This window comes from Equus quagga, chromosome 20, assembly GCF_021613505.1.
Source record: "Equus quagga isolate Etosha38 chromosome 20, UCLA_HA_Equagga_1.0, whole genome shotgun sequence".
In the NCBI taxonomy this organism is placed as follows: Eukaryota; Metazoa; Chordata; class Mammalia; order Perissodactyla; family Equidae; genus Equus; species Equus quagga.
Genome location: NC_060286.1, coordinates 14738548 through 14762715, shown reverse-complemented (window position 1 = coordinate 14762715; position 24168 = coordinate 14738548). Strand labels below are relative to the sequence as shown.

General features: G+C 45.8%; 1 protein-coding gene across 1 annotated transcript in view; it reads right to left on the bottom strand.

Annotated features, from left to right (window-relative positions):
* SUSD6 (sushi domain containing 6) overlaps positions 1-21284 on the bottom strand; it is a 93429-nt gene extending 72145 nt beyond the window's left edge. Inside the window, exon 1 of the mRNA XM_046647437.1 lies at positions 21035-21284. The gene's annotated coding sequence lies outside the window, so the exon portion shown is untranslated. The remainder of the gene's footprint in view (positions 1-21034) is intronic.
* Positions 21285-24168: the final 2884 nt, after the last annotated feature.

Below are 24168 nucleotides of genomic sequence, written 5' to 3'. Positions count from 1 at the left end.
AATGTTTGTATTTGCAGAAAACATTCAAGTCCCCAAACATCTCAGAAGAATCAATACAAATGCCATTAATACAAATAAATCAAATCCTCAGTCCAACAGGTCTGCTCACTGTTGCCCCTAATGGTCTATTCCCTTAAGCAATAAGCTTCCCTACAGCCAGCCACCTTTCACACCCTCCTTTTGGAAGGACTCATCACACAGGCATCTGGCCTCACCACAATTTCCCAAGAACCCTGGTTAATGTCTAGGATGAACACATTTCCACGTGAACCGAGGTTTCAAGAGAATCTCAGAATGGGACAAACTCATGGGGGACAAGCCTGGCCCTTCCTGCCCTTTCCATTTTCTCTTCAGGTTTTGGTTTCCAGAGTCCTAAATCTCCTGGATGGTCTTCTGGCCTCCAGCCCCCGCTATGCTTAGGCCTTCCAAAATCCTATGAGGAACCACATTCTCAAAGCACTGCTGAATCACCCTTCACCTCCAACAGTTCACCTTTGCCTGCCCCATGTATCATCACTTCCTTACAGCTGTCTATTATAGCTTGCAAAATGCACAGAAGGCACAGGCCCCAGCCCACAAGGAACTTTCAATGGAGTTGGAGAGGCTGCACACCCAGAGAGCAAACACTCAAGGCACACAATAGGTAGGAGTATCTATTTCAGTATTCTATGCAGGGCCAATAAAATGCTGAAGAATGAGGTACAAATAACTAGAAAATAAGGAAGAACAAGCAGCATCTACTTGTGAGTTATGGACAAAATAATGAGAAAAAGAGAGAAATGAATCCAAACCTAAGACAACCAAACAGAGCCTTATCAAGAAAGAAAGAGCCAGCCAGCCTGGTGGCCTGGTGGTTAAGTTCGGCACACTGTGCTTCAGGGGCCCAGGTTTGGCTTTCGGGCGTGGACCTACACCACTCATCTGCCAGAGGCCGTGATGCCGTGCCGGCTTACAGGCAAAAAGAGGAAGATTGGTAGTGGATGTTAGCTCACGGCAAATCTTCCTCAGTAAAAACAAAAACCAAAAAAAACAAAAAAGAAAGAGAGATCTGACCTGAAAGCCTTGAGGGCTGATTAAGTATGGAGAAGGAAAGAGGGAATTTCTCGGGCTAGAAGGCTGAAGTAAGCAAGAAAAATTGGGGAGGGATGGGGTGGGGTGGGGTGGGGAAAGGAAGAGAGAGGCCAAGAATCAGGAAAGAACGGAAAAAAATTCCATTTGAGATCCTTCGGGGCAAGGGACAATTTGGATGGTTTCTCTAGTATCTATCACATAGCAGACTCTGGTTATTCCACAAACTATTAAGTATTCAACTGAACACTTACAGAAGGCTAGTTTGTACAGCCATGAAAAACAGGCAGAAAAAATCGACTTCGGATCAGCAAGTAGTGGGGAGCCAATAAATGTCCTTGAACAGGAAACATGACCTAACTCAATTCCACAAGCATTTACTAAAGGCCTACTATGTGAGAGGTGCCAGAACACTTGGTCCTCACCCGCACGGAGTACTGCCACCATGGGAGAGGATGGTGATACTACCTCCCACACATAGGGCTTCATTCTCTTACTTAGTCTCACTTGAGATAAGAACAATGTTCATGGGAGATGAACCTAAAGCAGCCAAGGAGGCCAGACAGGATGATGAGGTCTGGCCAGGGTGTTGCTGACAGAAACCTACAGAACCAAAACCAGTAAACAGTTAGCCATTGATGATAAGCGAGCTAGTAACTAAAGTTTTTTTCTTTTTTGCAATTACTGATTATAGGTTTTTGTTGTTCACCCGCCCATTGCTAACTGTGCTGCTTAGGCAATATGCTATCTGACTCTCACTAGGTTCCTATAGATAACACTTCTCCGGTGCCTGGGTCACCATGGTAATGGGTGTTTGAGCCTGTTTTTCAGGAATTAGGATCCCCTTGTCCAGTTCAGGCCAGTTGAGACCACCAACCCATCAAGTGGGCCCCCAGAGATGCCCGGTAAGTGATCTTTTGACGTCAAGAGGCTAAAAACTCCACCCTGAGATCATGCTAATACTGCCATTTTGTGAACACGCATCCTATAGAGAGGCATGAAGTTTGACTATGATTGCGCAGATCATCAATTACCTCACCTCTCCTCATCTCCAGTCATCTATCTCCACACCTTGCCCCTTACCCGATAAATATCTCCAAGTCCCCATTTTTGGGGAGGGGGATTTGAGACCCATTCTTTTGCTTCCTCACTTGGCTGCCTTGTGATTAAAACCCTCTCTCTGCTGGATTCTCGTTGACTCAGTGTTTCAATGGGCAAAAACGAACCTGGTTCAGCAAGAGAATAAAGAAGTGGCAGGGGCTAGTTACGGACTACACAGGAGGGGCTCGGAAGAGGGGTGTCATGACAACACAGAAGTCAGAGAGCAGGAAGACTCGGGTTTCAATTCCCAGATGGTGACATTATCTTCAGGCCATGCTTTGGCTCACTGAACGCCAAATGCTAAGGTCAGTCACAGCTCAGCCATTCTGCCTGTTTCCGGGAATGGAGGTTACACATTCCTTCCTTCCCATCTGCCCACGGTTTTTTATGCTAGTTGTAATTTCCTATAATTCCCATTTGCAAGGGGGTGAAGGGGATCGATGAGAAGATAAGGAGAAGAGGAGCTGACAATTCTTTTGTCCATCACTACAGTAATAAATACATCTCAACAGTCCTGCACTAAAGTTTTACTGGCAGCTCCTATTCTGGGAAGAGGAGAAAACAGGAAGGAAGCATTACATTTAAAAAGCCTTGAGGCAGTGTCTCCTTAGCAATGAGTTTTCCTCCTAGGCAGAGCCCTCCCAGCTCCATCTGTGAGGGAGGAGGGATGAGGAGTGTATCACCCTGAGAGCCAGTACCAGTTCCTACAGAAAAAAGAGGCCCAAGATCTCTCACCACCTGGTTATGTGAAAAATGAGTAGAAAACCAGGAGAGCAGAATCAACATGAATCAGGCCAAAACTGCTTGAGTATGCAGCACCACTGGAAACAAAAAGTCAGCTTTCCACAGTACTGCTCTGAAGGGGAGAGGACACTTGGAGGACAAGGGTGTTGCCAAGTGCTTGTCCTAAAGTAGGGCTGCCTGGTGTAAGGCTACGAGACACAGGAGAGCCAGGCTGGGTCCCAGAAATGCAGCCCCTCTCTCTGAAGTCTGACACCTGCCAGCCACTCTGCCATCTCTGACCATCCTAGACTAGACAGAAACAACACAATAACAGGTGAACAGTGGTGAGCTCTGGAAGAAAAATCACAGGTGATTTCTCCCTCCATGACCCCAAGTAATTTATATTTCCTAATCTTTCTCCAAGAAACAAGTATAACTTGTGATTTATTAAATTTTTTAAAAACAAGTTATTTAATGGGGGAAACAAATTTGAGACATGCACCTTTACAAAGGAAAAGTACAATTTAGCCCTAACCATTAAATAAGAATAAGGGGAAAAAAGAGCCCAGATTGAAGAGAGAACAGCTGTTGGTTAAAAGAACTTGATGGATTCTCTGATATTTTCTAAAAAACAAGTACTTCCCTCCCACCTGTAAAAGACTCTGACTACCTGAGAACAGTCATGCTACATCCTTCACACAGGGGGCTTGGAGAACTAAGGCCAGCATGTGACCTGAGGATATCTGTTATCACAAAGCATTTTCCCAGTGCTCTGTTCAGGACTCCTATGGATGGTAAAAGGTCTTCTATAAGCCTGTGGCCTGGCTGTGTCAACGGGGAGAGGGATGTTTTGTCATCTTGCAGGATTCTATAACTGGGTGGTCATACTCCCAGTAACATGAAACCTCAGGATAACAATAATAGCATCATTATTAATAACTGGTACTTGGCCGCTTAACCATGGTGCATGGATCTAAGCATTTTCCATCTAATATCTTATTTAACCCTCACAACCTTAAAAGGTAAGCACTATTATCATCTCCATTTTTAGACAAGGCACAGAGAGGTTAAATAACTTGCCCAAGGTCATACAGATAGCAATTCATGAGGCCAAGATTATAAACTGAGCAGTTGGACCCTAAAGCATACAATCTTGGTAGAGGTTCAAATTTATTTCATGTTAGATAACGTAATTCATTTTAAATATTAAAATTATCCTGGATGTATTATGGAATAGGAGGCAAAATTCCCATTCATTATAAAAAGAAAACAGGAAGCTTTGAAGATTGTTGACACTGCTGCTTGCAGCTCCACACTCTCTTGAGACAGGCTTGTACTTGGCTTCCCAGATCTACTTCAGAACTAAGCAGAGGGAAGCTTGTTTTTTTTTTTTTAACAACTATCTTTTATTTATTTATTTATTTTTTTGAGGAAGATTAGCCCTGAGCTAACATCTGCTGCCAATCCTCCTCTTTTTGCTGAGGAAGACTGGCCCTGAGCTAACATCCATGGCCATCTTCCTCTACTTTATATGTGGGATGCCTACCACAGCATGGCTTGCCAAGCAGTGCCATGTCCGCACCCGGGATCCGAACCAGCGAACCCCGAGCCACCGAAGTGGACGTGTGCATTTAACCACTGCGCCACCAGGCCGGCCCAGGAAGCTTGTCTAATATGCGGATGCCAGGGCCCCATCCACAAGAGAACTGATTCCCAAGGTGTAGGGTGGGTAAGGTGATTCTAAAACACATTTTGAGAGATACTGCTTTGGGGAATTCTAGGAAACTTCTGAAGCCAATGCAAGATTTGGGAACCAAGTGATTAGATGTTGATGGCTAATTCCCCTGAACTGTTAATGAGACGTAATCACGTTCAGTCATAAGCACCGCATGTTAAAAAAGCTGTTGAGGGACTAACCCAGCGGTGCAGCGGTTAAGTTTGCACGTTCCGCTCCTCGGCGGCCTGAGGTTCACCAGTTCGAATCCAGGGTGCAGACACGGCACCGCTTGGCAAAACCCATGCTATGGTAGGCGTCCCACGTATGAAGGAGAGGAAGATGGGCACAGATGTTAGCTCAGGACCAGTCTTCCTCAGCAAAAAGAGGAGGATTGGCAGCAGTTAGCTCAGGGCTAATCTTCCTCAAAAAAAAAAGCTGTTGACCCAACGCAAAGCACATTGCCTGGGTCTCTGCACTCGTGTAAATTGAATAAAGATGCAATCCCTTTAAGGTTTTGCCTTTCTGTGTTTCAGTCGGAGTCAATAAGTGTCCATCTGTATATATGAACTCACCAACTTTGTTCTTCCTCCTAGGCTTACATTATCTCTCTCAATTGTATTATCCAAGAAAGATGGCTCCAAGTTCAGAAATGGTTTCACTAATTTAATTTTGTTGTGCAGAAATGCTGATGCTTTCTTGGTACCAGCCTGACCTTTCCCTGCTCCTTTCTGCTCTCTGAGGGTAAGTCCTGGCCTGCTGCCTCCCCTTGAGGTGGGACCCCCTCTGTTCCCTGACTTCTGCAGGGTCTTTACAGAGGTCACACTGTGCAGCCAAGAGTTCAGACTGCCTGGCTCTGCTACTTACCAGCTATGCCATCACAGGCAGGTGTTTTATCCTCTTTTGGCATGAATTCTCACAACTGTAAAACAGGTATGATATAAGCAACCTACTTCAAAGTTGCTGTGAAGATTAAATAAGCTAACACATAGAAAGCACTCAGAAGAGTGTCTGGCATAAAGAAAGCACTCAATACGTGTTATCTTTTATTATGAGTCTACCTTGTAATATTAAGAAAGTTCTGCATGAATCTCTAGCTTTATATTTTTTGAAGCAGTCTCAATTCATTATTAATAAACTCAGTCCTCACAATAACCATTTAAGTTAGAAAAGACTGGAAATTTATCGACACTTCCTGCCATGAGGAAAAGAAACTAACCTGATCATTGGAGCTGCTTACTCATCAGTCTCCCTCATTAGGTCAGAGACCTGTCTCAGTCATCTTTGCATACCACCCCACACACTCACACTATCAGGTGTCAATAAATCACCGTTGAATTGGACTGAATGTAGGGTTGGCCATGCTGTAAACAGAGCAACTCCAGCCTTGTGGCGAGAAGCTGGGGAACAAATCCGAATCATCATTCTAGGGAATTTCTGGCTACCTTCAACACAGAGACAAGGGGGCTACCTTTCCCAGTCGTGATTCCAACTCATCCCTGAAAGGAAAAGAAGCATCTGTGGGACAGGGAGCAGCCAGAGGTCACTTACAGGGAAATGGCAGAACGGTCCCTGCACAACCTCTGAGGCAGCAGGGAATAAGGATAATATAATGGAACATTACCCAGTACCTCCTGCTGGGCTAAATGGGGATCCATAAATGCGGTGTTTCAAAAGTAGATAATGCTGCCTTTGCTAAGTGAAATGGGAGTAGCCTTTCAGTAGAGTACAGGCCAGTCTATAAATACCAGGGATTAAAAGGCTTCCTGTGGGGGCCCAACTGCCACCTGCCTAATTACAGAGGCTATCTGGTCCTCCGGGCCCCAAACAAACCCTACTGAGCTTCCCTCAGGGAAAAGCTTCCATCATCCAATGGTAAGTTCCCCTCCAAACAATATCCCAACGTTTTATTCTCTTCTTTTCCACTTCAGTTTATTTTTGCTAACCAACCTCTCCTTTCCACACCCTTCACCCAGGACCATCCACTCCCAAGCACCCTTCCACTGCAGTTCCCACTTGGCACTGCCCTCCTCTCTCCAGGCATTTGTTCTCTGTCTCCCTCACTAACCTTATCCTCTACCCCAAGTTCCTAATCCACATATATTTTTTCTGCCATGAAAAAAACACAGGCTTTGGAATCACGCCAACCTTGATTCTAGCTCCAACACAGTAAATTACAGTACTTGGCTTTTTAGAGCTTGGTTTTCTCACCTATAAAGTGAAGATAAGCTCACCTAGGTACAGCACCTGGCACAGAGCAAGCACTCAATACACTTCCTGCCTTTCCCTCTCCCCATGGGATTGTTCCTCTTCTTTCTTTTCTGGGCTCTGTGACTCTGACAGTCTCTCCTTCTAGGTATCACACCTGCTACATCCAAGTGTTTAATCCAAAGGAGTGACTCAAATGATGACCATTTTAGTCACCACATTATCCGTATAGTAGGTACATTCTGGGCACACAGTCCCATAAGCATCCTTCAAATTACTCTAGAGAGAGGACTGGTCACCTTATATAACTCAAATGATCCATTTGGTGAGAAAAAGCAACCAGAGGGGATGGAAAGACAGAGCTAAGAGTCACTTCTGCCCAAAAGCAAGGCATAAATAAAGGCCTCTGTAAGGTTAGGGTAGTACTTCCACATGCAACTAAAACCCCAAAAGGAAGATTCCCATAATTCCACATTTACACATAAAAATTTCTAATTAATTCTGATAGCAAGAACATCTGCCAGTTTTACTAGAAGCACCATCTGGTTCATTTCTGATAAGGCCCAGGCACGACTTCGCATAGGCTAGGGACTGCCTAAAATATGGTTCCCAAAAGGCGGCATTGTAGATGACAGCTCCAAGGCAGCATGCCATTCCTCTCTCCTTGGTACCCTGAAGCTGCTCCTGCAAATTCATGATTAGGCCTCAAATAAACTCCAAAACTTCCAGTCATCACTCTTAAAACTAAAATTAATTTAAGCAAGTCTATCTTCAAAAACCAGATAAGTACTACAGAAATGTGATAAATAGCCTAAACAACTTGTGCTTTAGAGGGGTTTTCATAAAGCAGGTAAGAGGGTGGCTTCTCCAATCAAGAGTCTCATTTTGCAATTAGCTAGGACTAGGAGGGTCCTTTCCACAAGATTTTTAAGATCCTCCAAGGGTCCTCCTTTTGCCAAGCCAACAGGAAGCACTTGGATGCACTTCACTGGAGGCCTTCAGACTGTCATAAATAAGAAAAAGAAATCAGGTTGGGGGTCAGAGGGGACTTGTCTGGAGGTGCAGTGACTTGGTTGGTATCTAGTAATGAAAAGTGAGTGCCTCAAGAGCAGCCCCCGCATACTCTTCAGATCCTAATAGAGAATTACAATATGTGAACCCAATACCTCGAGCAAGGATATATTCCAAAGAAAAATGGACTACAAGGTTTGCCAACCACCATTAAATGCAAATTTGGAAAAGGGTGTATTTGAAACACAGGAAAACAATACAAAAACTATCAAGTGCAAGAGTCTGTACAACTATGCACATTCCTTCCAGTCTACTAGGCAACCTTAAATTGGTAAAACTTCTGATATTGCATTGCCCGTATTTTTCACCAATGGGTAAGTATTCCATGTCCCCTGTGAAGAAGGGAGCAGGCAAATGCAGTAAAGTCCGGTAAAGAGAAAACCGAAAGGGTAAGGGTGAGAAGCACACTGTACAAACCCAAGGTGAGAAGTTGGGGCATCACAGCTCTGCCCCAGGACTGAGTTTGAAGATGAGAATCTCTCACTCTCTGGAAACAATCCTGGGCAGAAATCACTCTGAGTTTTTTCCTCTCAAAATGTAAACATACAGAACAGGTGCCCAATAGTGAAATTCAAAACCTATTTCCCACCAAGTCTGGCTTCAACTCAACCATTCAGCCCCACAAACAGCCAGATAGTTCTGGAGCAGGTGGGAAGTCAGGGCAGTACCTAAGCGGCGTGGAGAGAGGCCTTGCCCTAGAGAAGCTGAGCCCGTCCTTGTGTGGGCCTTCCAGAATGAAAGAGAGAGAGATGAGCAGACTCAGGGCTGTGAGGCTATCAGTGTGGACTCCAGCAGCAGGGTAGTTTAACGGAGAAAGCAAGACCTGAATTTTCTGGACCTGAAGGAGTTCAGAGGCCTGAACCCATAACAAGGGTAGTGGTAAGGAGTCTACCACTTGCCAAGCCAGGAGGATGTGGAAGAAAAGAGAGAGAGAGGAAATAACCTCCACCCTTTTGTCATTCTTGATGCGGTCCATCTGCCTCAGAAAGTGGAGAAAGGGATGTGGTCCTAAGCTGGCCTCTCCCCCTCGCTCAGCCCCACCAAAGTGACCCTAGATAAATTCCCTCTGTCCAGACCAGTGCTGCATTTCACATGTGGAGCCCCGGCCAGCGCTTTGTGACTGCCCACCTGTGAGGCCTCCATTCTTTGCTACCCGGGATGACAAGGCAAGAGCTAAAATACCAGGGAGACCATACAGGCATCAGCCCTATTTCTGATGCTAACTCAACATGTGGCCTCAAGACAAGTCACTAAATTACTCTGTGTCTCACTTTCCACTGTGTGAAGTGGGCATAACTCCCTCCTTGCTTCCAGCACAGTTGTGAGAATAACAGCTGATAAGTTAAAATTTACTGAGCACTGACTATGCACCAGATACCAGGCCAACTATTTTACATGTCTGCCCCAAACTCTATGTAGCAGATACTCCTGTTAACCACCATTTTCAGCTGAAGAAGCTGGGGCTTAACAAAGAGACTTACCCACAGCCACACACGCCAGATGGAAAATCTACCACTACAAAAGCAACGGTCAACTACTTCATATCACTTCTTCCCCAAATGAACTACCATTTGAGTATCTTTTAGTTGTCAGACACTGTACCTAGCGTTTTAAAATCCCATTTTATTTTATTTTCATAACAGTCCCATGAAGGGGTATTTTTTTTTTTTAAAGATTTTATTTTTTTCCTTTTTCTCCCCAAAGCCCCCCGCCGTTACATAGTTGTATATTCTTTCTTGTGGGTCCACCTAGTTGTGGCATGTGGGACGCTGCCTCAGCGTAGCTTGATGAGCAGTGCCATGTCCGCGCCCAGGATTCAAACCAACGAAACACTGGGCCGCCTGCAGCGGAGCGCGCGAACTTAACCACTCGGCCACGGGGCCAGCCCCCATGAAGGGGTACTTTTAAACATAACTTTAATAAGTTATTTAATTTATACATGCCAATAGTGAAAAATTCAAATGACACAAAAAGAAAGTTTAAGAAGTTATTTTGTTACCTTTCATCACCCCAGCATTCCCCACCACAGTTTCCCACCCCAATATTTTGGTAGCTACCCTTCTAGAGACAGGAAGTGTTAATTAACATCATCATCTCCATTTTATAAATGATAAAACAAGATGAGAGAGGTTACATTTGCTCAAGGTCACACAGCTGGTAAGTGGCTGAGCTGAGACTGAAAGCAGGGTCAGTCTGACTCCAAGGCCGCCATCCTCCACTGCCTACCCCTCAGTACCCACTTCTTAAGACAATCATCTGCTCTCATCATAGGAAAGGGGGAAACTATACCTGGCCCACAGCCACTCTTACTCCTCTACTTTCCCAACTAAATGGAAAACACAGGGCAGTCCAAGCACACCCTGCCCCAGCACCATTAGCACTGCTTTATGTTTCTTCAAATCTAAGCTGTCATGGGTGAGGCGTGACCTTCACCTCTAACCTCCTCACTGCCCACACAGGCTCATCTTCTGCCTCTGAAAACAAGGGCAGAACAATGGGAAGAGGAGGTGGAGCCTCCCCTACAGGGAACGCTGGGCTCCCGCGTCAGCAGCCAAAGGAAGGACGTTCCTTCGGGAGCCCTCGTGAGTTCTGAGGCAAAGACAGTGACCCTTTGGAAATAGCATGGGGGGCATCTCAGGGAGGCCCTGGACCTACCGCAGCTGCCTGGACTGAGAAGACAGCTGCAGAAAGAGATAATGAAGATTGCAAACAATGCCTAATATAGCGTAAGTTTGCAAAGCTGCTCAAAATCCCCATCACAGATCCCTTAGAACCCAAAGAACCCAGAATTTCTGTTCTGGCTTACCCCCAACTGGAACCTTTAATAAGTGAAAACTGCATGGATTTCTAGATACCAGGGTTTTATCCGTATGGCCTCCTCCTTCCTCCAAAAAATAAAAATAAAAGCCCCTGACTATATGGGAATGCTTTTCCTTAGTTAGGAGACGAATTACGTACACTTGCACATTTTTGTCCCATCAGTACACAAAAACATACTGACATACCAACCTTGACAGAATCTGTATTGAGATGGGGCTGGGAAACCAGGAAAGGGGTGGTTTTACCACTTTTCATGAGCAAGTTAAAATTTATCAAGTCTGCAATAGGAGGTTTCCTATTTTCCAGCATGAGGCACCAATGTGTGATTCAGCTTGAGTCCCAGCTGACTCAGTGTCACTATTTATAAGTACAGTCACTGCTAAAGGTCTCCCGCTTACCAAAGGTCTTGGTTTTCCCATTTGTAAAATGGGACTAAAACTTTCCTCATAGTATTAATATGATATCTTATGTGAAAGCACATTGTAAAATGAAGAAATCTTTATTGTTATCAAAAAAGATGCCCAGCCTGCATAGTAAATACAGAGGAAACTTAAACTAGCCCTTCCATCCTCAAGAGGCTTGAAATCTACGAGGGGAAAAGACTAACCAAAATGCTGGAGAACAACTCAAAAAATTTGTTAGACTGTGAGCTGCAAAGAATCCCTGTAGGGAGATGATTATATGGGAAAGAACATTCAATAAATACTTGTTAAATTAATAAATGAGTTCAGATGTGTTGCTTGAAAAATACCTACCTTGTTGCTATTCACTGAAAGTTTTACCAACACCAAAGGCTCTGAAATCTGTTCCTTCTACTGTTGCTCGCATACATCCCAAGAAAAGCAGTCAGCATCTGTAGAGAGCAGCCCTTCTTTCAAAGATGTGATTTTTCAAAAGCATACAAAGACTTTCAAAGGAGATGACCCACAAAATTATATTTTATAATTCCAGAAGTAATACAACCCCCAAAAGAGCTCCATTCTGGAGAACAAACAGAAACAAGCCATCCCGTGTTAACTACTGGCCTACAACCGGATTCACAGTGGATACACGGAGTGAGAGAGAAGTACAGAAGGCCGAACTGCAGATGCACATGTGTGAGCTGGATTTAAGGCATGACTGATGCCTCCTGAGGCTTTTGAAAGAATGACAGAGTTCTAGACACAAAGACCTGCACCTGAAAATTAGCAGGGGTGACTTTCTGGTCTTGGATCATAATTCGTAATGGGCCCTGTAGTTTGTTTTTGACTGGCCTTGCTAAAACATTTTGGACCACCTCCAATATCCTATTTCCTTCACATCCTCCCACCTTGCTCTCTCTCCCTTTTTATTTTAATTCTCTACACCTGGTCAATCACTTATCAACCAACCAACTATCAAGGAGCTGAGTACAAAGAAGTAGATGAGACAGTCACCGATGTCTGGGGATTTCCAATCTCAGTTTATACAGAGATGGCTACCCACAGAGGCAAAATATACGTGGATGTACATTTATTGGGAGCTTTATTTGTGCAGGATTGTACTAGGTCCTTACTGCCCCCAGCAGGTTATAATGCACAGATATATCAGGAAAAGAGAGATCACAAATCAACAACTACATCTAAAGTTGAGGCTTGGAGATGGGAGAAAAAGGATTCCCTATGGCTTTCACGTCACTGATCCTATTTCCCTTCTCCCAATTTCTCACTGTTGAACCCACATCTGCTTTTCTCTCTTAATTAAAAATAAAGAAGATATTCCAGGGTCAGAAAACATTCCCACACTAAAAACTGATTAGTTAAAGCTGGAATACAGGAATCTTCACACTAGACCAAACTCCTAGACTTAGCTCACTCTGCAGAGAAAGGCAATGTGCTGTCTTACGGCAGGGGAATTCTCTAAGCCCTTGTCCCTTCCAGGGTGATTGCTGGGTTGGAGCACAAGTGTCACTGAAAACACTAGAGCAACTCCTTCAGAGTAGTCAAGCTGAAAGCCTACTTTACACAACAGATTCCTCCAATACTACTCTCAAATTAAATAACCCATGGGTATTCCCCAGACTGTTAACTCCATGAGGGCAAGTATTGTGTCTATTTTGTTCTTTGTTCACAACTCTATACCAAGCACCGAACACAGGCACTCACTAAATACTCGCTACAGAAATGACTAGATTTACTTCCTTTTGGTTTCTGCAGCAACCATTGACCCACCTCCCACCAGCCTGATGTCACAGCCCAACCAGATTATCAGCTCACAAATTACGACTTGAAGGTGCATGTAGAGAGAAAAAAAGATGGACCAATGAACTGTTATGAAACTCAACGAAACCCAGAGCCTGTTTTTCTTGCCATCCTACTGTGTAACAAGCAAAATCCCCACAGAACTAAAACGAGGAGGTAGATGGCCCTCCCATGGCAGAGTTTATACCTAGAGGCAGATGGGAATCAAGGATTGATAAAGGTGTGGACCAGCCAACATACCATTCGTTAATTCTCTAGAAATGTCTTGAGCATGCCAACTGAAAGAGCAGCACCCAGTGAACATAAAACTGCTCACTGACTTTCTGGGATGGGAAAAGCTAACACATATGACCTCAGCCTAGGAAGCTTATTTCTGGCTGGTCAGAGATGTGTTTTCACACTGTACTTGGATGAATTTGGGATCTCACATAAAATAAACCTGAGGAAATCAGAACCATAGTCATGAAGGGTTCTGGTCTGCTAATGGGGTGGGAGGAAGGGGACATTAGCCCTCCCAAACAGCATCTTCTCAATTATCAGGCAGTCCTACTACACCTAGGATGCCACCAGCACCTGCCACTGTCCACCTAGGCAGGGGGACTCAAAGGAGAAAATGACTCAGAGAACATGTCCCACTGGCCTAGAGTCAGGTGGCATTTTTTGAATTGCAAAGAAGCACAGGACAAAGATAAAATAGTTAAGTACGTTCACCCTGCAAACAGCACCCATTTTAAAAACAGTTCTTCCCTTAAAGACTCATTCTCCTTTGTAATTTCACTATTAGACACAAAACCATAATTACAGAAGGGGCTTGAACTTGTCCTAACAATACGAACCACACATCCTGCTGGGATCCCAACCCCCTTTCGTGGGACAGGCCCAGAGGAGAAAAGAAGTTGATCACACCAGGGTAGAACAAGCAGTAGACTAGGGCTCAAGAGCCCTGGCTTCTCCCCTGGCCTTGTCACCATTCAAAAGCAAGTCAGCTCTGAGCATCCATTTTCCATTTTTCCTTTCTATAAAGTGAGCAGGTAGAATGAGATGATCTTCCAAGTCCCATCCTTCTAACTCTGGCATTTCATGAGCCTACATAGTCTCTCTCGTCACATACTTAGTTTGCTGTGCAAGGAGTTTTGGCAACACGTGGACACTCCACTACAAAATTCGAATCTTCAGATAAGAATCTTGTCTCAGAGCCTTTTGAGCCTCTGAGGACTTGGGAATAGAACTTGCCTTAACAGGGAGAGCCCACTCCAAATCCAAAACTTTTGGCAATGAATTGTGGCAGGGATGTTATGGCTACATTCACACATATTTACTTACACACACACACACATACACACCCCCACGAGGGAACTTTCTGGAAGAACCAATCCCTTGGGTTTGGCTCCAGGTACAGGAGCCTAATACAGGTATAGGAGAAGAAAATTCAGGTTCCTGGTTTTTGTCTGGCTTGTGCCGGACAAAAGGGCATGCGTGTGCCCTGTGTCCCACGTTTCTCTAGGGTAGAACCATCTGGACCTGCTGATAAAAACAATCCAGTCACCTGCACATGCATACTTTCAAGAGATTTTGGTAGGGATCTAGGAGCAGGGAAAGCAAGACCAGCTATTGATCATGAATGCTGGTAGTTCCAATTAGGACAAGGGTAAAGGGAGGCATTGTATTATTTCAGTAATACAGCTGGTAGGATGTAAAACCACCCAGGGGCAGATCCTGTAGAGGAAATAACACTCCCAGCAGCACCATCTGTTCCTCTTTGTGTCTGGCATGATGTATATTTTTAACCTCAGGTGCAACTGAGGTCCACCAGCAAAAGCCCTGTGAGAGCTGTCCTCAAGAGCATTCTTTCTCAGACCCACATTTTAATCGCACTCACAGCCCTCTCCCTCCCCCTACCTCGCTGGTTGGCTATCTATTCAGTAAGCATTCCACTCCCCAGCCTAGCAGAAGCCTCCAAGCAGGTGCACAGAACCCTGGCATGGAATTTTTCACAAGGAAAGAAAAAGCTTCTGAGAACTATAAACTACATTTGATAAGGAAGGCTCTACGAGGTTCATGGCAAAGTTCTCTCCATAAAACACAATGGCACGTTTTAGAACTGAGGCTTCACACTGAAAATCCGTTTTTTTTTTTAAAGCAGTAGTACATGTGCAATGAATTTAGGCACTACTGCATCTGTCAACTCTCACTACTGTTTAAAGTTTTGCACCAAAGATTCGGAAATAATGCTACTGGAAAGTTCAAACTTCATAAACACATGATTAATTTTTTTCATAATATCTTTTCTTAATTCAGGAGAATATCCTCAAAACTACAGGATCAAGAGATTTTGCTGTAACACTGTTCTTCCCCAAACTGCATAACCAAGTAGAATGTTAACTCCAAAGCAGAAATATGGATGCAGCTTTTAAATTCTCTCCCTGAGAAACGAAAACACATGTCCACATAAAACCTTATACATAGATGTTCATAGCAACATTACTCATAATAACCAGAAAACAGACACAATCCAAATGTCCACTAACTGATGAATGAACAAACAAAATGTGGTATGTCTATACAACAGATTATTCAGCAATAAAGTGGAATGAAGTAGATACATGCTACGACACGGATAAACCTCAACAACATTATGTTAAGTTAAAGAAGCCGACTACTAAAGACCACATATTGTATAATTCTGTTTATATGAAATGTCCAAACAGGTTAACTATAGAGAGAGAGTAGATTAGTGGTGGCCATGGGCCGAGGGCATTGTAGAGGAATACTACTAATGGGGTTTCTTTTGGGGGTGATGAAATGTTCTAAAATTAGATTATGGCGATGGTTATACAACTTTGTAAACACACTAAAATCCACTGAATTGTACACTTTAAAGGGATGAATTTTTTAACATATAATGTCTCAATAAAGCTCTTTTAAAAAAAAATGTATGACAAAATAAAATCACCTCTCAAAGAAAAAATCCCCTTGTGCAGACTTAGAAATAATCTAGATGTATAAAGAGGGGATATTTAAATCATAGGTGATCTATTTGATGGAATATTATAAAGCCTTAAAAATAACCATAAAGGCTATGTGCCACAATTAGGAAAATGCTTATGGTATAATGCTAAATGAAAAAAAATAGAACAAAAAATTAAATATACAGGGATTATCAATAAAAGATAGAAAAAGTAGAATACATGGAAATGATGTTTGTGTTAGGATGGCAGAATCACGGTGATTTTTCCCCCTTTATTTTCCAAGCTTTCCGTAAGCTTGTCATAGTGTACTGACGATTAAAAAAAATAAAAAAATCCCCCTCAGTCTTCCCTCAGTCTGCCTTGGCTCAATTTAAAATGCAAAATAAGTAAAACCACCTGGTTCTTGTGTTCAAGTTCCCTTTTTAAAACTTCCAGCCACCTAGTTTATTGAGATCAACGGAGAACAACCCAAAGAAGGAAAAATGGGATAAACAGACTTCTATACCACATTCCCACAAGCCAGCTTCCTTTTACTGGCTTTGTCAGAAGCTGAAGGCTAGTCTACCCAAATTTCAGCAAGGAGAGTCTACACACAGGGCAATTCCACACTCTCATCTTAGTCTTCTGTGGGTGAGGCCAAGTCACTGCTGGCAGGAGGTTGGATTTGGAAAGATTAGAAGCTCCCCCTCCCCAAGAAAGGATGGTAAGAAAGAAAGGCAGCTGGGAAAGAGCCCCTATTCGTGTCTCTTCTCTGAGGTTTTGTGTGCAATACCCAACCAGAGGAGAAAAGAATCCTCAATCTTTTAACTTCTCACCACAGAAGATTCTCTTCTGAGTAATAAAGAATTGTCAGTCACCACCTCTGCAGTCTGCAAACCCACTGAGAGGCTATTACAGTCATCAGGAATACCAGGCTAACTTTCCCAAATCAAGCAATGAGGCCCTGCCCAAAAGTATAACACTTGTGTATGGGGAAGAGGGAGAGTACATTTAAGGGCACACTGCTATCACGTAATTTTAAGGATCTACTAACACTGGCGACAGTAACAGGGTACTACATCTGTTTCTGCTTGAGAAAAATGCTTCAATAATATCCTGTTTCTGATTCCTGGCAGGCAGCCTTCAGATGTTTCAAGGGTGGCTATTTTCCTTTTTTGAGATGTAAGAACCAGAGAGGCAGAATACATCACAGCAACACCAGAGTCTGTGAAACCCATTTAGTTCTCACTACAGCTGCATTTTCTGCTGTTGCTATACTAGCACCTTCGCACACACTCAACTGTCCCCCAGCCCTAACAATAGCACAGGTGGCCTTTCACAGCTGAAGTGACCCGGCTCGATGTCACTGCAAAGTCTACCAGCAGAGTGGAGACTTTCAGACTCAGGTAAGAACCAGAGGATGAGAGCGCTAATAGAGGAACCCTGCTGGTTTCTTGGCCAAAGGAGTAAAAGGGAAGAAAAAGGACATGGTCAAACACACGTGAGCACAAGAAAAAGGAAACATTCACAGGTACCTGGCAGGCTCTGCCACTAAAACCTAAGACTTGTAAGAGGCACCTCTTTCCCCAGCACCTCTGCTTTTACAGATAAAGGTTTTTACACAGAGACACTCCAGAACTTACAATCATCCCAGGGAACAATGGCTGTTGCCTTGAATCCAAACCAGGGTGGGAGTGAACAGATCTTGATGCTCAAGGACAGTCTCCCCAGTGCTGTCCTGAAATTGCTTCACTGGTCTCAGATCCACAGCTGTCAGCAGCTTCAAATACCATCACAAAACCCCCAGCCCCAACCTCAAGCCGCATCCTTCACTCCCACCAACATGGAACTACCCCTTCCCACATTACAGGCATTATTTCTCACTGCTCTGGTTTCCAAGTTTCCTGAAATGTGGCAACATAACTTAAGAATATTAATTTTTAAAAAGCCATTCCACTACATGAAGTCTCACTTTGGTCGGATATGTGGGTGGCCACCAGACTGAAGCCATCTTGAGGAGAAAGCATCTCTATTATCATATATGCATTTGTCCCAATGTTTACCCTTAACCTAAGTGTCCTAACCCTCAACACTCAAGTCTGCACAGGAGCAGCATTTGCTTTCAAAGTTCTAAAAAAAAAAGTGGGGGAAGTGGGGGGACTGGGCTTGTTCCTCTATTTGCTCCTTCTCATCTTTCTCCTATTGCTTGAAGGAATGCCCCCTAAACAAGACTTCTCTACTGCCCAGGCAGATAGAAGGGGGAAAAATGAACCCTGCTTGTCAGCTTCAACTAGGAGATCACATGTCAACTCAGGAGTTCAGTAAAATGCTTCATGCAAGGCAATTACACAACCGGGCCCAGTGCATCTGCTGACATTCAGGCCTGTAAGGGGGGATTTCAGGCCTGTAAGGGCCATTACAGCCCTGCTGCTACCTCTCCGTGAAGTGTCCTTGGAAATGGGAACCGGAGGAGAAAGAAAAGCACATGTGTTGCCTGGCTTTCTTTCTCTGCCTGCAAGTGGCTCTGCTAAAGACATTCTCCCCAGTTCACTTGTTTTGGTACAGAAATGAGGAAGATTACGTGACTCACTAATTTTTTTAAAGATCCTGTAATTCTCCAACTTCACAGACAGATACCATTAGTTACCTGGTTGTCAGAAGAGCTAAAGATATGGAAAAAGAGCACAAGGAAAGATTTGAAACAAAAGGCAGGTTTTTATCTAGGGGATGAGAAAGCATGGAGTGAAACAATGCTCAGTAGCAACAAACTAGAAAGAAGTTCTTACTTTTAAGAAGTCAAGTGAATTATTACCTTTGGAGGGTGCATGGGTATGTGTATGGAGGGAGAGGGTAGCTGTAGGAATTGCTGCCCCAGTAACAGCAAAGGAGGAAATCCCCTGCCAGGAGACGCACCATCACATAAGAGCACATGTTCAATCCCCACATGATGGAGACCTGCCAGGCAACCAGACAAAGTGCTGAGGTCTCTTCATCTGACAGCCTGCATCTGTAACACCTAATTCTACTTTTCTTCCTTTTCTTTCTGTGTGCCCTAATTCTGAGCTTTGAGAAGCCAGGCCTCAGCAAATAAGTTGAACTCTGTCATTTAACAGTGGTTTTGATCTCAGGATTTAAATACTGCAGGGCAGATGGTGGGCAGCCCTACTCTGAGTACCCAGAGACCTGTTCCCATCTAGCTGTAGGTGAGGATTTGTTTCATGTGCCATTTCTACTACAGTATCCAAAAAGTCAATTTGTGGACAGGAAGTCCTCTCTATCAGGCCTCATACCACTACTGTCCTCTGTTTAACTCATTGGGCAGAAGCTCCTTAAGCAGCAAATAGCCACGAGTGAAAATTAACAAACCAAAATAAACTGACTTATAGACTGTGAAGTACTTAAGGGCATGGTTGAGTTCTGACTTATTTGCTGCAGTATCCCCAATATCTAGCACAGCACCTGGCATACATTCTGTATCACATAAATACCTGTGAGTACTGAATGAAAGAATAAATGGATGAACAGAAGAATGCTGTGCAAGCATACCATAAACGTGTACCTTGGAGAAAGAGTTAAGGATGCTCGTGATCTGAGACATATCCTGAAGAAGTAGTGCTTTGAAAATGTTCTGGAAAGCCTCCAGTTTCAATTTTAACAAAAAGTAAGCAAACTAGAAACTAACAGTACAATCTGGTAGTTAAGAGTGTGGGCTCCACCATGAGCTACCTTTGTGACCTTGGGCAAGCTACTGAATTTGTCTGGCTTTTGTCTTGACTGGAAAAATGGGAATAACAACAATATCTATCTCAAAAGTTTGTTATTTATTAAATGAGATTAAGCTTAGCACAAAGCTTGGTAAACAGTAAATCCTCAATAACTTTTCCCTACTATTGCTATTACTGTTACACTGTTAAATACCTCCTTTATTGAGGGGGAGATAGACATATCTCCCCCCCCAAACTCTGAAATTTTTCATTCTGGTTGAATATGCATCTAGCTAAACCAAAGCCCAGAAAATTCAGAACTCAATGCCAAGCGCATGTCTCTACTAGCCTCCACTAGATGGTGACAATTTGGGTGTGGAATTCCCAAAACAGAAAAGGTGTGTGTATGCATCATCTATATGCATATTTTAAACCAGAGAGATTTAAAGAGCAAGAAATGAATTAACCACTGTGAAAAGGAAAGACACACTTCCCACCTCTGCAGATCTAGAAGGGGAGTAAACACCTATGATTTAATTGAACTGGGTCCTTTTACCGCACCTCTCTACAAAGCACACACGAGCCTAGTTAGCAAGAGCAACAAAGCCCAGCATGCCGCCTGCCACCGAGAGAACATTCTGTGGGAACAGCAGCATCAGGCCTCTGTGCCAAGACGCGAACTTCCCTCGAACCAGCCCAGGACTTCCTTTTGACGCCTCTTCCCTCCCGGGTCTCAGGGTTCCCAAAACCACCTCCCCCGCCTAATCTCGTTTAAGATAACTTCTTCCACTTCCGCAGCCCCGGAGCCCCACCGCCACAACACTGCGGGAGGGTCGGACTTGCGCTAATTATCTGGAGTCTCTAAAAACCAGGAGTAAAAAAGAAAGTCTACATATACAAACAGGAAGTGGTTTCGGTGAGTCTCAGCCCGGATAAGAAGAAGTTTCTGAGATACAAGACGAGACGAGGCGCGGGGGCTCCAGAAAGCTCCGGCACTCCCCACCCGGGCTCCACGGCTTCCTCGGAAGCCGCCAAGCCCCCGTGCCGGCGCAGGGCCCGCAGCTTTAGTCGGCCGGAGGAGGCAGTGAGAAGAGTAATAAAGAAAGGGGGCCTCCGCCACCTCCTCTCCAGCGACCTGCAGAGTGGGGGCTGTCCCCCGAACTCCCGGGCGGGGAGCACGACCCCGGCCACCAAGCCCTTGCCGCACACCGGCCGTCCGGTCCTCCCCCCGGCCTCGCACAGGCCCCCGCCGCCCTCCCGGCACCGCGCCCGGGCGGCCCACGCCAGCGCGGGGCTCGCGGCCGGCCGGCCGGGTGACAGCGGGGCCAGCGCCGAGGGCAGCCGACGCCGGGCTCCCCCGCGTCCCTCCGGGCGGCGCGCGCCGGCCCCGCGCCCCTGACAGCCGGCCGGGCGCGCCAGGGACACAATGCCTGCACCCCTGCCGCGGTGACAACTCACCCGGGGAACAGCGCGGCGACCTCCGGGAGGGGGGCGCTCGCAGCCTCCGCGGCGCCGGGATCTGCTCCGCCGCCTGCGCGCGCCCGCAGCCCTCCGGGTTCTAAGCGAGGCCCAGCGTGCCGGTCTGGCTGGCGCGGCGGGAGGAGGAGGAGGAGGAGGCGGGAGGCAGGAGGCAAGGCTGTCGCCGGCTGAGGAGAATAGAACGCGGCGGTCGTGGCGGCGGCGGCGGCTGAGCCCGCGTCACTGGGCCAGCTGTACCGCACGGGCGGGGTAGGCCCGCGGAGAGGGAGGGGAAGGGGCGGGCAGGGGGCGGGGCCAGGCGCGCACGCAACAAGCGCCGGCGTCGCGCCGCCGCGACCGCCGGGCTGGGAGGCCCTGCCGGCCGACGGCTGCCAGCACGCACGCGCCGCCGGCCGGGCGGCACGCCCCTCGGTAGGAGAGACTGGGTTGGGCCGGGGAGCCTTAAAGAGACAGTCGCACCGACTGCGCCGGAGTGGACTGCACCGTGTTCGCAGTGCGCTCCCCAGTTCTTTTACTATTATTATTACTTAGATTTTTTTGGATATTATTTGGATTGTTGGTTTACTAGTCTTTGCAAAGAATTGGTTTGTTCTCAGATTCACAAGGCGCTTTCACGCGGGTTGCTTGTTAGCTCTTGGATGGTTCGCCTGACCTATGGCTGGGCCAGGTCATTATCTCTTATTAAGCAGTACTTCTCCAACTAGGGTGCGAGCCTGCCAACTTCAGAATTGCCCTGGGGGGAGGGGCGGGTGTAAATGCAGCTTCAGGGCCCTATCTTCAGCCTTCTGATTCGGTGAAGTCGCACTCAGGAGTCTTTCTTCTAGCAAGCATTCCGAAGTGATTCCTCAGCACACGGCGGACCTCAAGGTTAAGAACAAACACGGAGGTTCAGAGCCAGGACAAGCAGAGTCCAGGCTGGAACTCGGCCACACCCCTAACTTTATTTCCTATCCTGAGCCTTGCCTCCTGGGCTGTTTTCCAGCATATACTGTGGAGCAGTTGGTGCGCTGTATGGCTACATCTTTTATTGGTGATGTCTCACTGCGGCCCTAGCAGATAAGTCCTCCGTTTATGTGTTTACAGGGCTTGTCGCCCCGTGATGGCTAAGACTGTGACTCTTATCTTGGTGCCCCAGGGCCTTGTTCAGTGCCTGTCTCAGAGGTGCTCAATAAATGTGGAGGCGCACCTACTGAGAATCAGTGCCAGAGTCTGGGCTTGGACCCATGGACTTCAGCCTTTGCTGCAGCTTGGGTCAAGCAGGCCCCTACTCTCTGGTGCCCTTTGGACAAAGATACTCCCCCTCAGGGCCTCTCCCCAGGCCTAGTTCTAGTAGGTTCTCTGGAAAAGGGTTGTGAATTAACAGGCTTGTCCTGGAGGTAGCTCAACAAGGCAAGCAGAGCGCCCCTCCCCCCATGCACACACACCCAGCCCCAAGAGAAACCTCCCCTCTGCGACCCACAGAACCTGCGCGTGTTGCTCCCTTTTCCAAGAGCCTGGCCCTGCTCTGCCTTCTTTCTCACTGGACAAGACTGACACCCTCCCTTCCTGCTCATTTCCATCTTCCGCTGGGGCTGCACTGCCCAGACCACCACGGGGTTGAAAAGCAAACATTAGGTCTGCCTGGGTCTCAGCAGAGCTCAACAACCCTGTGTGGACTGCAGGAACACCCCAGGCAGACCCAAGGCCCGGGACAGGGAATTAGAGAAGACAGATGAAAAGAGTAAGAGAGGGCACATCATCCGCAAAGCAGCTTGGTGTAGTGGGAGATGGAGAGGCCCGGTATTTCAAGCCCCTGGCTTTGCACAGCGGTTTGGGCGCTAACCGGCTCCGTGAACTCTCACATTGTAAAATGGCTTTGGAGACCCTCTGCAGGTCTGTTACTCCCTGCCTAAAAATCCTCCACTGGACCCCCAGTGTCCACAGAACCAAGTCAAAGTCGGAGCAAGGACTGTGTGTGGTGCTCTCCCCAGTCTGGCCCAGCTCCTCCAGGTCCCTCCACACACCTCACACTCCAGCCTCCCCACACCACCTCTGTGCCTCTGACCAGGCACCTACTTTCACATCTCAGAGCCCATGCGCGCACCATTCCATCTGCCTGCAATGCCCTCCCCACCTAACCCTTTGCAACCTTTCCAGAGCTGCTCCTCTGCCCTTCTGTGGCATTTTGCGTGAGCCTCAGTTTAGCATGCATTTCCTTCTGCTGTATATTGCCAGGATCAGAGGCAAGTCTCTCTTCTCCCCAGCCTCTCCTCCCCCACCATTTCCCCTCCTGCCTGAGGTTCCACAGGCCTCCTCTATAGAGCTGAGCAAGAGCCCCTATTATAGTCGGCATGTGGGCCTTGCTCATGTCGCCTGCAAAGTGGGGGTGGTATTCCCTGGCCTAGGCTGAATATTTTTATGCCATTGAAGAGACAACTCTCAAGATGAGGGTTAAGAATAATTTAGATTTAGAGATTCTCAAGTGGGAGAAACTATTGATTTTTTTATAATTAAAATTTTTTTTAATTTTTAAAATTTAACAGCTTTATTGAGATACAATTCACATACCATACTATTCTGTTTAAATGTGTAATTATATATTTAAAGTATACAATTCCAATGGTTTTTGGTATATTTACAGAGTTGTGCAACCATTACTACAATCAATTTTAGCACATTTTCATGATCCTAAAAAGAAACTCTATACCCATTTGCAGTCACTTCTCATTTCCCACCCTCCCCCACCTCCCACCCTAGGCAACCAGTAATCTACTTTCTATCTCCGTAGATTTGCCTATTCTGGACATTTCATGTAAAGGGACTCATATAATATGTGGTCTTCATAATTGATTTTTTTGTGTGTTTCTTACACCTAACATAATGACTTTTAAGGCCAGAGCTAATTTTTTATTTTCACATATTTGTTTAATCTCTGCCTGGTTCTGAAAGGACTTAAGCTGGCATTTTGAGCTAATATTCCTGGGTCCTTCCAGATTTTCAGTACCAGTCTTAATACTCTAAGTCTAGGCACTGGAAAATGGCTTGGGAGTTAGACCCAGGTTGGTGGTGAGTGGAGGAGTCAATCATCCCACTTTGCCTGGGGCTAAGGCAGGGAGTTCCAGGGACTTGGGACT